The sequence below is a fragment of the Cydia fagiglandana genome, chromosome 27 (genome assembly GCF_963556715.1).
Source record: "Cydia fagiglandana chromosome 27, ilCydFagi1.1, whole genome shotgun sequence".
NCBI classification, from domain to species: Eukaryota; Metazoa; Arthropoda; class Insecta; order Lepidoptera; family Tortricidae; genus Cydia; species Cydia fagiglandana.
Window position 1 is genome coordinate 5,179,099 of NC_085958.1, and position 17,218 is coordinate 5,196,316.

The window sequence follows — 17,218 nt, forward strand, 5'->3', positions numbered from 1 at the left end:
GCAGTAACCGCAGTGTTTACACCGTTTTATAAACCGCGCAATAATCCCAGCAAGAATTAGTTTCTTCGTGTAATTTAAAACCAGATACAGATTAATGTTACACAATAAAGAAAAATAATAGAAACCCCATGAATAATTCCCATTAAGTTAACCAGAGCAAAAATGAGTAGGCACTTTCCGGTGTAAAGTTAACTTACCTACTGTCGTTAAAATAAACATTTACCAAAATAAATTAGAAATTTGCTACCTATTTCAAATAGATAGATATCTAAAACTATACATTTGTCATACATGATAAGCATTACGGGTTTAATTAAAGAAATTCAATAGTAGGTAGGTACCTACTACGAGTACGTAGCTTTTAACTATCGTAAAAATTGACAGTGCGGCGCGCGGTGACGTGCGTACGTGAGCGCGTGTGGCAACCAACTGGCTTGCTTTTCTACCGTGAACGGGAGCACATTCGTAGGTATTAATCCGAGCTCGCGCGGAGAGTTCCATAGGCCTGCTATCGGTCCGATTCGAACTTTAAGATATGTCAAATATTACGTCTAGATGCGATATGGATTAGATATGTCAGTGTCAAATGTGAGTTTTTTTTTATTGCACCATACCTTTGGCATACTGTCGTGTAGATGGCGTTAATAAATAATAATAATAGTTAACAAATTAACACATATCAGTGAAAGAATAAGGATCAAAGTCAAATGGCGTTCTAACAGTTTTAATCTTCTGACGAAAGATGGCAGTAAATGTACAGTCAGCAGCAGATATACCTGAGCGGGCAAGGTGTCCAAGAAAACATATACACTTCAATCGTCACAAAAATAAGGACATCTAAGATGTCATTTTCACGTAGGCTTTCGGTTCGTCACAAATACCTTAACTTCTGAGTTTTTCTTTAACACATACACCCTTATTTAATCACAATGACAATAACGGTTAAAAAGTCAGTGGTAACTAAGCAATCAAATTCAAGCTGCTGTCATTAATACCTACACGCACTGCCAATCACGTACGTCAGCAGCCAGGGTGCCACCAGTTGCTAAGCAGTTGTTATTTCAATGGTAACTAAGCATCAACATTTTATCTGTTTAACTTTAAAATAAATACTGTAGCACTACGAATTGATACCTCCTTTCTTAAAGAAGTATTTTATCGTTAAGTGTCAAACTTATACAATAAATAAGTAGGTTCTACTAGAATGATCGGTTTTTTTATTTTAACTGTCATATGCGGCTGTTCTTCCAAACCGTTGATCATATTATTATATACCATGTTAATATATTTATTTAGCCCACTTATTGTAGTAAAATATAGTATCCAGTGTGGCCCATTTAGATTGGCCAGTATGGGAAAATCTGATACTATAAGATATACACCGATCTCTTCTTAGGAATCATGTCATCGATTTTAGTAACACGAAAAACTGCATTCATACATTTAAAAAAATGTGTACTCAACTCGGGAATCGAACCCCGAACGTTTTGAAAAATAAAACTAAGACTATTTCTATTTAGATATCGATTGTGTAGGTCTTAAGCAATAAATGTTACTATGAAACATGATGTCTGAAATTAATAAAATGCATTGTTTTCATATCCTTTAATTTAATTTAGTCAGTTTTCGAAGAGACCAGCATTTTTAGGGTTCCGTACCCAAAGGGTAAAACGGGACCCTATTACTAAGACTCTGCTGTCCGTCCGTCTGTCCATCCATCCGTCCGTCCATCCGTCTGTCACCAGGCTGTATCTCAGGAACCGTGATAGCTAGACAGTTGAAATTTTCACAAATGATGTATTTCTGTTGCCCCTATTATAAGTAACAAGAAATACTAAAAACAGAATAAAATAAAGAATTAAGTGGGGCTCCCATACAACAAACGTGATTTTTGAGTAGTAAATATCAAATGGCATTCCGCACAGGAGTAATCTAAGTAACGCCCACTGCGGGTTCAAACCTACAACGTCCTGATAGAAAGTCGTACATACGCTACATGTGACATTATCTTCAAAAATTATATAAACTAATGCGAAATTAACATAAAACCAGAAGACACAAATTAATAATAGAAATGAAACCCAAAAAAAAACATCTAGGTAATCTAGGTGCATACGACTGAGATTTGAACCCGCGGTCTCTGCTTTGAAAAGCAAACGCCTGTTACTGAGACGTGCCTTGACAATTGGCTCTAAATTCGGCTTCAGTTAGCTTTTGCTATGTGTCATTCGTCTTGACGATTCTGTTAAAAGAAATAGTTTGCAGTAAGTTGACCGAGAGGCTCCTGTCAAATGGTTGAAGGGCAAAACGTGAGATAGATGTATGTGATGACAAGACTGTACTGCTTTCGATGATTGTCAAAACGCTTTACCTGAAATTAGCATGGCTATCTTTTATTCAATATTCGACCATACTTGTATGCTTTAAAGTCTTTTTTTCCATTTTGTTCAGATATATTTGACACGTTGACCGCTTAGATACCATTGGTTTTTTGACAGCTAAGGTATCAATGACTTGTTGTAAGTGTAGAAATTAATGAATAGCGACTGTTAACATATTTGTGACACGTTGAGCGCTCACAAGTAAATACTACCATGACAGTCAACAACTTTTTGACAGTTTAAACGTTTACCTCTCTTTGAGCACCTGGAGTGTATAGCGACTTCTGCTGCTGACTGTACTGTGGCTACGGTAACCTATGCTAAATTAAGTTATTAAATGCTAAAGCTATGGTATTATTTCCATCACAGTAACTCTCTATACACTCTATTCTCTTTGATATAACCTACATGAGACGCTTATATATGTAGCTTCATATTATGCAAATATCTAAAGGCAAATTTATGATCTAAAATCTAAAACCATTCACTGCGGCATAGCAGTCTGCTAACAATCTTTGTTTGAATCAATCTACGAGTATGTTTGAATTCTATCAGCATAATGTTTAACGTACCGCGGAAGTCAAAACAACTTCCATTATGTTGAATCTTAAAATAGAAAATGATGATTTGGCGATAATTAGGCCATTATAAGCTTTGACGCATTGTGACGCATGATTCGGTCTTAGTGAATTAGTTTCAATAGGGAATATTAGGCAAAGCTCTGCGTAGGTGGCGCTAGTTGTACACATACAGTAAACAAACATCAATGACACATGGCCTACCGTGAAACACGATAATCGAGGGTTCGATTTCTGCCTCTCTATCACTCTCGCATATTCGAGCGATAAAGAGGCGGATAACTAAATTTCGATTTTCGCGTTTACCGGTAACCGGTAGGCCCTTGTTAATAAACCGCCTTGATGCATCAATGTCATATTTTATTGTCTTTGAAAACTTGTCAAAAAACAGTGTAAGGCACAGTATGTATAAGATAGTCTATGAATTTACTGAGTCGGTAGTGCTGCACTCTGGCGGCAGAACATTGCAGTAATATCCCCTATTATAAAGTTGTTTTTATTTATATATAAATTAAACCGGTTAGTTATCCATACTAACATTATCGAATTTCCATTGCATTAACTAAAACTAAAATTGTTGTTTGTTTTCCATTGCTATATATTATGCTTTTAACATTTTCTAGAGACAATGCTCGCACTGTTAGTGCTTGAGAAAGGAGACCTAGGCTCTACGAAACATGTCGCGCGATTGACTAAAAACAAATGAGTCTAAACCGTAAAATTATTCAATGTTAGTATGTCTCACAACAGTTAAAATTCGATTTTCTAGAGATTATGATCTTTCACATATTTTGATTGAAAAAAACTAGTTTTCGAATAATAAATCGTTCATTTTATACATAGAATTAAACCGATTATTTTTCCACACTAACATGACCGAATTTTCTATTGCGCCAACTTAAAATAACTATGCAAACCTTATAGCAAAAATAATAAATAGTATGGGTCCTGTCATTGTTAATTTTGTAGTCACAGTACATTTACTGCCATCTATCGACACACGACTTAAACTCAAAATGAAAACGTATAAAATTATCAAAGAATGTGTATATATGGATAAATGATTTTATTATATTTTTATATGATTTTGATCCATGTTCATTCACTGATATATGTGTTTAAATTGTTAAATATGAAATGGTGTCGTCACGCCATCTAGCCGAGAATAGGCTAAAAGTGTGTGCGGCATCTATCCGAGAATGACTTTTTCTTGATTTCCGAGGCACGTTTTTTCCTTAGACTTTATTCATATTTTACGAAGTTATATATATCTTTGCTTATAGTAATATGATAACAAAGCTACGTTGTTTGTTTTCCATCGCTGTGTGCTTAACCTTTTGCTACGTACTCATGTACACAAACCATCATGGAAGCCGAATGAAAATCAACATTTATAAGTGTTATGGAAATCAAAGTGTTGCGCAAAATATGAATCTAAATATGTAAATCACGTCGTAAGCAAGTCAATATGTGACGTTCCACGGGTAAAGGTACCTTATGGCGGTTGGCGCTTACGCTATTATTAACACCGCTCCAATAATATTGCGGCGTTATACGACGTAAGCGCCAGCCGCCATTAGGTAGCTTTTGCCATGGAACGTCACATATTATTTTACAGTTAAGTACATATTATGGTCCTACTTTCCCGCACTATAGTTTGTTTTTTTTAGCATTAGAAAGAAGGTAAGCAAATCAACTGCATTAAGATTTTCACACAAAAATAGAAAAAAAACAATAAATTTTGGGGGTCATACTTAGAACTGAAACTTAAAAAAAAGTTGTTTTCAAACCCATACGTGTGGGGTATCTATGGATAGGTCGTCAAAAATGATATTGAGGTTTCTAATATCATTTTTTTCTAAACTGAATAGTTTGCGCGAGAGACACTTCCAAAGTGGTAAAATGTGTGTCCCCCTGTAACTTCTAAAATAAGAGAATGATTAAACTAAAAAAAATATATAATGTACATTACCATGCAAACTTCCACCGAAAATCGGTTTGAACGAGATCTAGTAAATAGTTTTTTTTCATACGTCATAAATCGTAAACCGCAATTTTATTACTACCTCACTAACTCCAACACCTCATAATAAGAAACATGATTGCCGACTTCGTGAAATGAAATACTCCATAGTTTATATACTTAATATTAAGAGTAAATAAGAGCGATTGCAGCGGCAGTTAAGCCTCAGGGGGCTTTGTTCGCTGTCATAATTATTTAAATGTATATAAATATTTTGTGTTAATAAATAAATGAAAAAAAAAACCGGGCAAGTGCGAGTCGGACACGTGCACGAAGGGTTCCGTACCATAATGCAAAAAAAAACAAAAAAAAAGCAAAACAAAAAAAAAGCAAAACAAAAACGGTCACCCATCCAAGTACTGACCACTCCCGACGTTGCTTAACTTTGGTCAAAAATCACGTTTGTTGTATGGGAGCCCCCTTTAAATCTTTATTTTATTCTGTTTTTAGTATTTGTTGTTATAGCGGCAACAGAAATACATCATCTGTGAAAATTTCAACTGTCTAGCTATCACGGTTCGTGAGATACAGCCTGGTGACAGACGGACGGACAGCGAAGTCTTAGTAATAGGGTCCCGTTTTACCCTTTGGGTACGGAACCCTAAAAAATATGTTACTTGCTGCTACGAGACCCTTCATGGGCGAGTCCGACTCGCACTTGGCCGCTTTTTTAGATCATAATACGGTATCTTACAAATAATATCGCTCGAGTTGATGCGGTGATGATCAGCGACTTTTAAGTGCTAAAATCTTGAGTCTCTTAGAAAGTTTAGACATTTTGACAACAGTCCAAAAGTTGGCGTCAATCAAAATTTCAATATGAGAAAGTTATCATTCCCCGACGAACTTATTCGGAGATTATTATCTGTCCCTTGAATTACTTTTCGACTGAGATTTACGACAAATTGGATCTTTATTCACTTTGTATCGGAGTATCCAATCTTTAAGAAAATTTGAATATTGACTGCTTTCGTCAAGGGATCCTTTTGTTGCTTAGAGCATTTAATGACCGGAGTCGCCTTTAAGAGCGTATTAATTGTGTTACGGGCCTTCGAGTGCCGCGTCGACTAAGCATTGATCTATTGTGACGGCCCTTTAAGAGCTTACCCCTCTGCCGAAAACCTTGTACAATTGTACAAACTTTTGTATGGACTGACGTTTATCTGACATGGCTATTTATAAGTTTTGTAAAATAGCCATACATTTGACGTGTCCCCCGCAAAAATCAGCAGACTGTTTTGTATAGAAAATGACAGACAAGTCGTTCCCAGTTACTAAATACTCTATTTTTTTTTGCTATAAAATCTGTTATGGTCTTTTTAGAATAATTTATTAAGGTTTAGTATGATTTGGATGAAATATGACAATGTAATTAGTTAATTACAGATGATGTCGGGAAAAATCATGTTTTACTATCTGTGCGGAGCCGCCCGGGTTGCTAATATAAAATAAAAGTGGACCTATATAAAAAAACACAAATCAACATTTTAAATAAAATGTTATGATTAAGCTTATATCTTGTTTTCAGTAGGTACTCCTATACGGCTACCACCAGTTTTGACATTGACAGATACGCTCGCGTCTACGTAAATTACTTTCTATACATCTCGCTTGCACTAATATGCGAGTACGAGCGAGATGCATATAAAGTAAGTTACTTAGACGCGAGCGTATCTGTCAATGTCAAAACTGGTGGTAGTGGTCCTAGTGTTTTCGTACGATAGCGTGACGTGAAGTGCGCGTTTGCGTCTAATGTTATTTTGTATGAGATTTTGAGTTTCTAAAACTTCCCGCTTGGCGCGCTGTTCAAAATCCCATACAAAAATAGACATGACGCAAACGCGAACGCTCATCACGCTTACGAATGAAAACACTAGGGGTTCTTAAATGAAAACGTCCTAATTATATTCAACAATAATTCAAGTTGTGGACATAGGTAAGTCTCTCGTACAGGATAAAGGATGATTCACGTTAGACCGGGCCGTGTCCGGGCCGGAGCTTCCGGCACATCGTTTTCCATGTCATAGAAAAGTAAGCGCCGGAAGCTTCGGCCCGGAAACGGTCCGGTCTAACGTGAGTCCTTAATTCAAGTTGTGGGCATAAGTCCCTCGTATAACAGGATTAGAGCCTCATTATGAATGTAAAGCGAACCCACGTCAAATAGAGACGCTTGCATTGACATATATTTAAGGACGGGCCTTACGGGCAATAACAATGGTCTTGTACGTCTTCCTTTTTTCAATTTCATCTTATTCTTATAGTTTTAGTCAATTCAGGTCCATAGCAACAAAAATAATAATGATAATCTATAGCATTTTTGGCACTGTATTGTCAATATTATATGTAATATTTTCCAATGTCATTTTTTTAGGGTTCCGTACCCAAAGGGTAAAACGGGACCCTATTACTAAGACTTCGCTGTCCGTCCGTCCGTCCGTCCGTCCGTCCGTCCGTCCGTGCGTCCGTCTGTCACCAGGCTGTATCTCACGAACCGTGATAGCTAGACAGTTGAAATTTTCACAGATGATGTATTTCTGTTGCCGCTATAACAACAAATACTAAAAACAGAATAAAATAAAGATTTAAATGGGGCTCCCATACAACAAACGTGATTTTTGACCAAAGTTAAGCAACGTCGGGAGGGGTCAGTACTTGGATGGGTGACCGTTTTCTTTTTGCTTTTTTTGTTTTTTTTTTGCATTATGGTAGGTACGGAACCCTTCGTGCGCGAGTCCGACTCGCACTTGCCCGGTTTTAGGTATTCAAATAAAAGTAAATAAAAAATTTGTACATTTTCGGGTAGTTACATTTATTGGTTAACGGACCAAATACAAAATTAACCGCCTGGATCAGTTACTAAACAACCTGACATTAACGTACATTATTTGATCATGTAATGTTTTCATCTACCCTCAACTGGCTTAACGAGCCATTTGAGGGTAGATTTTGTTTCATCATTATTCATCATTTCAGCCTATATACGTCACACTGCTGAGCACAGGCCTCCTCTTAGAGGGCTTGGGCTATAGTCCCCACGCTAGCCCAATGCGGATTGGGGACTTCACATACACCTTTGAATTTCTTCGCAGATGTATGCAGGTTTCCTCACGATGTTTTCCTTCCGTCTGTTGATTTTGAGATTTTGTTTACCTTCATTTAAATACCTAAAGATACAGAGAATGGTCAGGCGTGGCTCACTCCGCGATTTCGTCGATTTGCTACAGGTAGCTAAAAGTACATCCGTTCGACCCCAATTTTGGGGTTTGCCATAAGCCGCGCGTGGCGTTGTCGCCACCTAGCGGCTATATCTGTGCTGATCGTGACAGACGCGGTTTGTTAGAGAGTGAGTCTTCTGTACCTAGTACTATTATTTATTCTGTGGTATGGTTGCGTTAGACTGCACGACTGGCTCGAATTCGTGACTGACGCTGAACTAGCGCAATTCTTACTGCCTGTAAGGCCCGTCCTTAGATATCTATGTCAATGGTCGCATGCAAATGTGATGATTGTTATTCAGCCGTGAGTCTTGACCTCTTTCGTCATCTGATTACGTAGATGAGTTGTTTGTCTCGTAAACTGAGCTTTGATACCGTAAAAGTATAAAACTTTGCCCTTTAATATAACTTTGCCCACCGCGTCACAGTTCAGTAAAAGCAAAATAACTTATTGACTTTTAAGTTGTTTACTTTAAAGTTATTGACTTTTAAGATTTTAACCCTTATCTTGGCATCGTAACACCCGTGATACATGGAACTTAAAAAAATCTAGCAGATTCACTGTAGTACCTAACAAAATAATTCTGCCCTCAATAAGTCGAGGTAACCTCCTTACTTATAGAAAAAAATAATGGACACAAGTGTCATTGTAAATTAGTTAGTAATAATCAACATGGCGCCACGGAAACAACAGATTTCGGTTCGCACTGGATGTTGTGCATTTATTTCTTAGATTAGTATATATTTTTCCATAATCTACATTTTGATGCATTTACTATTTGTTAGTGCATAAATATTTACAATGCTTTCGAATTTAAAAACATTTAATACACAGAACCTGACATAAAACTGTTATGTATTATATTTGATACATTGCCAAGAACTCGGAAATATACATATCGAAAGGATTGTATTACATTTAATACATTGCCAAGTTGTCGTCAAAATAGTTTTACAGGTTTTTATTATTTTTTTATATTTGTGGGGTTACAAAACATGTTTCAAGTATTTAATATTAGTTGTCGTATTATTTAGTCATTGAACTTTGATTTTTTTTTAAGTACTAGATGTTATTTAACTGTATATTCGTACGCTGTAGCATAATTGCTACGCCGTAGCCCGTAGCACGGAAAAATCGGTGCATGGCAAAAATGCCCCAAAAGTAAAAAAAATAATATTTTTTTGACTTTTAAATTATTTGTTTACTTTTCATATTTTACTCAACTTTTTGCTGACGGATTTTTTGAAACTTTACGGTATCTAATTTTCCGCCCATGTGATCAGGTATTCGTAGATATAATTTATTTTTACAGGTGTAATAGTTATCTGATGCTTTGGATTGCGTTTAATTAGCAATAAATGATAATTTCTGTTGCATTACATGTTTTATTTTTATTAAAATCCGCATTTTTCTTCTAAAAAGTAGGTAACTATTTTGTCGACGGATTGGCACTGTATCAAATATGATACATATGATTTTCCGAAATTGGAAAATCCTGGATTTTTTTCCTTATTTTTTAATAGTCTAGTAAGCTCAATAGGTGACGAAAAACTAAAAAAAAATTTATATTTAAGATATTTTGAGCCTTGCCAAGATAAGGGTTAAGTAATTTTTAAGAGAAATAACTTAAAAGTACATAGGTATAGATACACTTTATTCAGAAAGAGTATCTGTAACTACTTTTAAGTTATTTCGCTTTTACTGAACTGTGACGTAGTGGGCAAAGTTTTATACTTTTACGGTACATATTTTGATTTTTGACACACAGATCCACAATGACGCTTACGGTTACATATAATTAAAGTGTGCAAAAGAGAAGCCATGATATATGAATATTTCATGAGTGCGAAAGAGGCAGACTACAAATAAAAACCGGCAGAGTGCGAGTCGGACTCGCGCACGAAGGGTTCCGTGCCATTGTATGGGAGCCGCAATGAAATATTTATTATATTCTGTTAGTATTTGTTGTTATAGCGGCAACAGAAATACATCATCTATGAACATTTCAACTGTCTAGCGATCACGGTTCATGAGATACAGCCCGGTAACAGACAGACGGACAGTGTAGTCTTAGTAATAGGATCCCGTTTTTACCCTTTGGGTACGGAACCATAAAAAGAACAATGTTGACCTTCGCAAGACATATTTCTTGACCTCTAATGTATTGTGGAATAAATATAAATAACCCAGAACCCACCCCTGTCTGCGGACCATGAATAATCGGGACTGGAATACCTGTATAGGTAGACAACCGCTTTTATGTTAGGTACTATACTATGTACCAACATATAACACTATAATATACTTTTCACATCACCTATTCGAAAAAGGGCTTTTTCTTCCCCGCTAGGAGGGATCAAAGAGGCACTTTTCTTCCCTGCTAGGAGGGATCAAAGAGGCACTTTTCTTCCCCGCTAGGAGGGATCAAAGAGGCACTTTTCTTCCCCGCTAGGAGGGATCAAAGAGGCACTTTTCTTCCCTGCTAGGAGGGATCAAAGAGGCACTTTTCTTCCCCGCTAGGAGGGATCAAAGAGGCACTTTTCTTCCCCGATAGGAGGGATCAAAGAGGCACTTTGCTTCCCCGCTAGGAGGGATCAAAGAGGCACTTTTCTTCCCCGCTAGGAGGGATCAAAGAGGCACTTTTCTTCCCTGCTAGGAGGAATCAAAGTTGTACTTTTCTGTTCTAGGACACGATTTTTTCGTTCTTGCATACTATTTTTTTTTGGTCAAATAATACATATTTTGGAACATAACAATTTCCTCGTAGTTGATGTGAAAAGCAGTATGTGTCAAAATTATTTCGTCTTGGGCGTAGGCACTTGAATCCCTAATTACGCTCAGGGTTCTACTTTAGAATCTATTGTAGAATCCATCGCTTCATTCAGGATTCAATGTAAGCCCTTGACGGAAATATATCATTTTGATCCCTTGTAACACAAACTACTATTAGTCATGTCTTTAGAGATATTCGGCCCAATTCGAACTTCAAGATACGTCAGTTAATAGATCTAGTAAAGATATGGATTATAGTCCGTTTTTTTAGCATTAGAAAGAACTTCGCAGAAGTTCGCTTGTGGTTCTAAATCTGGCCCTTTTAGCGGTAACAATTTGAAGTAAATTATATGTATTGACCATGCTACATTAGATAATTCAATAATTATTAACAATTAACGACCCTGATAAAAACTGCACGCTTGCTTCTGCGGAGTTCTTTCTAATGCTAAAAAAAACGAACTATATATCGTTTCCATATCTATCATTTGACGTATCTTAAAGTTCGAATCCGCATTGGGCTAGCGTGGGGACTATTATAGCCCAAGCCCTCTCGCGCATGAGAGGAGGCCTGTGCTCAGCAGTGGGACGTATATAGGCTGAAATGATGATGATGATGAAAGTTCGAATATGACTGATTGGGACTAATTGCACGCGTGATGCGAACTCATCAACCAATCGCTTTGTGGCGTTAGTCTGCACGATTGGCTCGAATTCGTGAGTGACACCGCTGAACTAGCACCATTCTTAGTGCCCGCAAAGAGAATATACAGGGTGATTCAGGAGACATGAGCAGGACTAACACTGCGCATTTCGTAAATTATAAGCTACTGTTTCGTATCAGTATCAGTGAGGTTAACGTTAATTTTCTAGTCGTGTTGAAAAAAAAAAGTTATTAATTTATTAACGACATGCATGGTCACTCTACAATTAGAATACTAAACTACCGATATTCTGTGTCAAATTGAATGTCATCACGGTCCGGTTACTTTTGAAAACTCTTATCACATTCGTTTGACAGTTTATTTTCTTCGTAATCAAAATGCTGTCATTACGGTTAAAGAGGTTTTATGTTTATTAATTAGGTCTTGTAGGGTGACCATGATTGTAGAGAATCAAATTTGCCCTAGCCAAAAAGTTACAAAATAGGAAAAAGTGGGGTTGTTTCACCTAAATACGACGGTGATCGATCAATTATCAGTTACTGAGTGTGCAGGATTAGTCCTGCTCACGTCTCATGAATCACCCTGTATAGTAGGTATAGAGGGGTCCTGTCATAGCAAATTTTGTAGTCACTGTAAATATACTGCCCTCTATCGACATACGACTAAAACTCAAAATTAACACGTAAAAAATGTATATATATGGATAAATGATTTTATATTTTTATATTGTTTTGACCCATGCTCATTCACTGATATCTATGTGTTAAAATTGTGAAATATGAAACGGTGTCGTCACGCCATCTACCCGAGCATAGGCCAAAGGTGTGTGCGACATCTATGCGAGAATGACTATTTCTTGATTTATGAGGCACGTTTTTTCCTTAGACTTTATTCATCTTATATGATGTTACATATGTCTTTGGTGCCCGTAAGGCCCGTCCTTTCATATACAGTGTGGAAAGATAAGTCGGGCCCTGGAGGGAAACTACCTTAAATCCTTAAACTGGCTCATTTTTCTTAAAGAAGACATTCCTTTATTTTTAAAAAGAAACAAAACTGCATTTAAAGATTTTTCTTATTTTCTTCATTTTGGCTTGTCTAATAAAATCTTGAGTACTAAATACCTATTAGATTTTATGGATATTTTATACGACAGACGAGTGTAAATGTATGTATGTATGTGTGTGAATATATACCAATTATTAATATAACATTGACAAGATATACGCTCACTTTGTATAATTTTGAATAATATAAGTTTTGCATTGTATAAAACCCAAATCGTATAATGTCAAAATGGCTAATTTGTTTTTGAATAGCATTCAATGTACAGTTGCCTCCAGAAACTCGCGAACTAAATTGACACGAGTTTGACAAATAAAATGATACCAGGAATAGCAAAGAAAAAATAGTCAGGGGTATATGTCGATAAAATAATATCGATAAGTAGGATAATACTTACTACCCATGTCATAATTATAAAGGGGTCACAACCGATTTCGATTTGTATGAATGTGACGAGAAAAGTGGTTGTGTCGATTGTAAGATTGTGACGTTACCGATCAAATCAGGAGGTGCGGATGCGAAACTGACAAATTTCAATGTTAGTATGCAGGTTTGGGGGCAAGTTGTTTATATTAAAAGCTCGCGTTTGTCGCCATAAATCTAAAATTGGTGATTTAATTTTATACAATGTTGCCGGTAGATGAGATTGATCGATAATTAAAGTTAGACTAAAAAAAGTCTGCAGCGATTTTGATAGTCCACGCAGTGCAACTGTTATTTAATATGTCATACTCATAGAAGTTTGATGTTTAAAATAATACTTGCACTGTGTGGGCTATCAAAATCGCTGCAGTCTTATTTTGGTCTAACTTTATTTAAATTCTGACCTAATTGTCTGATCTTCTTTACAATCGAATCAATAGGGATCACCGAGACGATTTAATTTTTACGTCCACACCAAACAAATTAAATGAGAAATCTTATTTTATCTTACTTCCCCGTCTGGGTTGTGATCTACAACTTGTTACTCTAGCTGTAAGTTTTCCTAATAAATAAAAGTAAATAAATGTAATAAAATATTTATTTAATTACCTACAATATGTTTATCCAATATCCATGTATCTCTTACTATAAAATTGCACAATTTTCGAAATACCAAGTAACATTTTTATAATAGCTTAAATTACTTAAAGATACATTTTAACTGACCGCGGAACAGTAGCGCGGCTAGCGGTGAATTTTCGCGATATTGTCTAATTCAAACTTTTTTGAAAATATCGATATGTACATCACTGGCCAAACTGTGGTATCATTTGTGCACATTGACCTGTCAATTTAGTTCGCGAGTTTCTGGAGGCAACCTTAGATAATTTCATATTGTATAAAACTTGAATGTCATAAAAATTATATAGTCGAACGATCAAAAACTATATCAGTTACTAGATCTAAGAACATAAATGAATAATAAATTCTGGTAAGTTATTAAACCATGGACCAATTTCGTTCTGGCGCTTCGCCGGCCGCTGCCGCGGCACGCTCGCTTCGCTCGCTCGGCTCGCGCACTGTTTGTTCGCAGTTCAACCTAACACTCCTCCTCGCTTCGCTCGTCGTCGTACCTAACGGAGACCTGCTTTAGTAAAGAACAACCGGCAGAAGATACTAATTACTTTGTTACATGTATGATCATATATTTTGGAAGATATTTTTCTCATGTAATTGTTATGTTATAATATATATAAGATATTTCAAATATCTTTATTTGTAATAATTCCTATAAGTTATGAATGCTAAATAAAAAATAATAGGCCAATACAAACTTTATATTATTTATTAATATATACGAAGTATGTTAGAGAATTTCTACCATATATATTATAAACATATATTATTTGTTGGTAGCCCCAACGTGTGTTATATGTTGTGAGTGATATTAAAATTAGATTATATTAAATGTTGGTATATATTATACGACGCACCCCGAGTGTAAGACCTAATGTTTCTTGGAGAAATGTACTCATTAATATTAACTGTATCAATTAGTAGAATAAAATTGAGAGTTTATTTTTTGCAATTTTTAGTCGGTTCGAGTCCCGGGCGAGGCAAGCGAGTCTTAGAAAATCTTTAAATGCAGTTTTGTTTCTTTTTAACAATAAAGGAATGTCTCCTTTAAAAGTAAAATGAGCCAGCTTAAGGATTTAAGATAGTTTCCCTCCAGGGCCCAACTTATCTTTCCACACTGTATATTTCAATGACAACACTGCAATATTAAGAATTGCATATATGGGTTTTTACGCTCCGCGCCCCGACGTCAGTGCCAGTATACTCAGCATACGTAACGAGTGGAATATTTCATGCAATTTCCGAGATGCTTCGTCGGTCTGTAGCTGAATCACAATGAGTCCTGGTTTTGCAAGCGTAGTTTTTTAGGGTTCCGTACCCAAAGGGTAAAAACGGGACCCTATTACTAAGACTTCGCTGCCTGTCTGTCCGAATGTCCGTCTGTTCGTCTGTCCGTCTGTCCGTCTGTCCGTCTGTCCGTCTGTCTGTCCATTTGTCCGTCTGTCCGTCTGTTTATCTGTCCGTCTGTCCGTCTGTCCGTCTGTCCGTCTGTCCGTCTGTCCATCTGTCCATCTGTTCGTCTGTCCGTCTGTTGATCTGTCCGTCTGTCTATCTGTCCGTCCGTCTATCTGTCACCAGGCTGTATCTCATGAACCGTGATAGCTAGACAGTTGAAATTTGCACAGATGATGTATTTCTGTTGCCGCTATAATAACAAATACTAAAAACAAAACAAAATAAATATTTAAGTGGGGGTCCCATACAACAAACGTGATTTTTTTGCCGTTTTGTGCGTAATGGTGCAGAATCCTTAGTGCGCGAGTCCGTCTCGCACTTGGCGGGTTTTTTAGGGTTCAAAAAGTTGTGTCTCTTTGTCAGTCTGTTACAGCAGATTTTATTGTGATTAAATTTAGAAAATACGGCTCTAAAAAATATATTATGTAACTACGTGTTAAATTTAAAGGGCTATATGTACCGTAAAACGTTGTACGATACACGTGCGAATAGATAATCGCGACTTTCCTATTTTTCGCACTTGTATCGTAAATAACGAGAGTTAGGCTAAGAAAAGTCTGCAGCGATTTTGATAGCCCACTCCACGGAGAGCAAGGTGTCATAATTTCATAGAAGTTTGACGTTTAAAATGACACTTGCACGGCGTGGGCAATCAAAATCGCTGCAGACATTTCTTGGTCTAACTCTGTATTAGTAAGGCCCACTTGCACCATTCCACTAACCCGGGGTTAAGCGGTTTAACCGTCAACCCAGTATCAAATTGTACTGGTAACCATGGTAACTCCGGGTTTAACTGGTTAACCCCGGGTTAGTGGGATGGTGCAAGTGGGCCTAAGAGTGTGAGTTGATCCATAAATCCAACAGGCTATTTCATCAACAGGCTAAACAACAGGTGTCGGGTTAGCTGCCAATCTGGCGACATGCCAGGGCATTCATGCGACACAATAGCTTAGTCACGCTTAGTCCATGGCGAGATTAACTTCATGTAAAGTTGTAAACGTAGGTAATTTAACCTTTTCAATGAGATAGAAAACTCATTTATTGTAAAATAAGTGTTATAAAATGAATACAAAACTAAAATTAACTACAGCTAAAGATTTAAAATACCCATCATAATTTTGCGCCCTTGGTAAGGTGCCCATCACGCAAATGTATGTATGTTCTGGATATTGACCGTTAGACAAACTACACAATTTATTGTACATATATTGACCATAGCTATGCCCCTGATTTTTGCGACTTTTGGAAATACTATAAGACTTAGGAGCAAATGAAAAATTCCACACAATTTTTTAAACCTAACGCTAGTTTCGGCTTAATTACATGAATTATAAGTATGAGTCTGAATAACAGTCGAGTCTGAAAGCAAAGGACTCTAAGGACTCTTATCACTATAAACAACAGGTGTTGGGTTAGCTGCCAATCTGGCGACATGCCAGGGCATTCATGCGACACAATAGCTTAGTCACGCTTAGTCCATGGCGAGATTAACTTCATGTAAACGTAGGTCATTTAGGACGATGCTGAAAGTTACTGCCGTATTCGAACTTCAAGATATTCACAAGAGACGACACGTACTAGATCCATTCTAGATACGTTATAGTTTAGATATCAACTAGTTCTCTTTTGCAGCGCAATTCGGGCAACCAATGTCACTTTTACGTTAGATAGAGTAAGATCTATTGGATGTGACTTGGATCTCTAAGTCATAATCCTGATGAAATCGTTTAAGAGTATCTCCAGAATCGCGCAAATGTCAAATTTGACAGGTTAGATCTTAAACATATCGTTATCGTATCTTGGTGATGTCTAAAAGATATCTAATAGATGTCTATTTCAAAATCCGAATAGGGCTCTTACTCTATTGATAGGTGAAAATCCCACCATTTTTATTTACCAGACCAGAAAATAACCAGAATGAGCCAATTTGAATAGCAATTATGCTAATATCCGAAGTTCTGGCATATCATTAAAGGTACAAACTCCTATGTCATGGAACTTTAT

General features: G+C 36.7%; 1 protein-coding gene across 2 annotated transcripts in view; it reads left to right on the forward strand.

Annotated features, from left to right (window-relative positions):
• The window catches only part of LOC134677883 (synaptotagmin-7), an 836,427-nt gene that overhangs the window by 83,652 nt on the left and 735,557 nt on the right, over positions 1–17,218 (forward strand). The window lies entirely within an intron of this gene.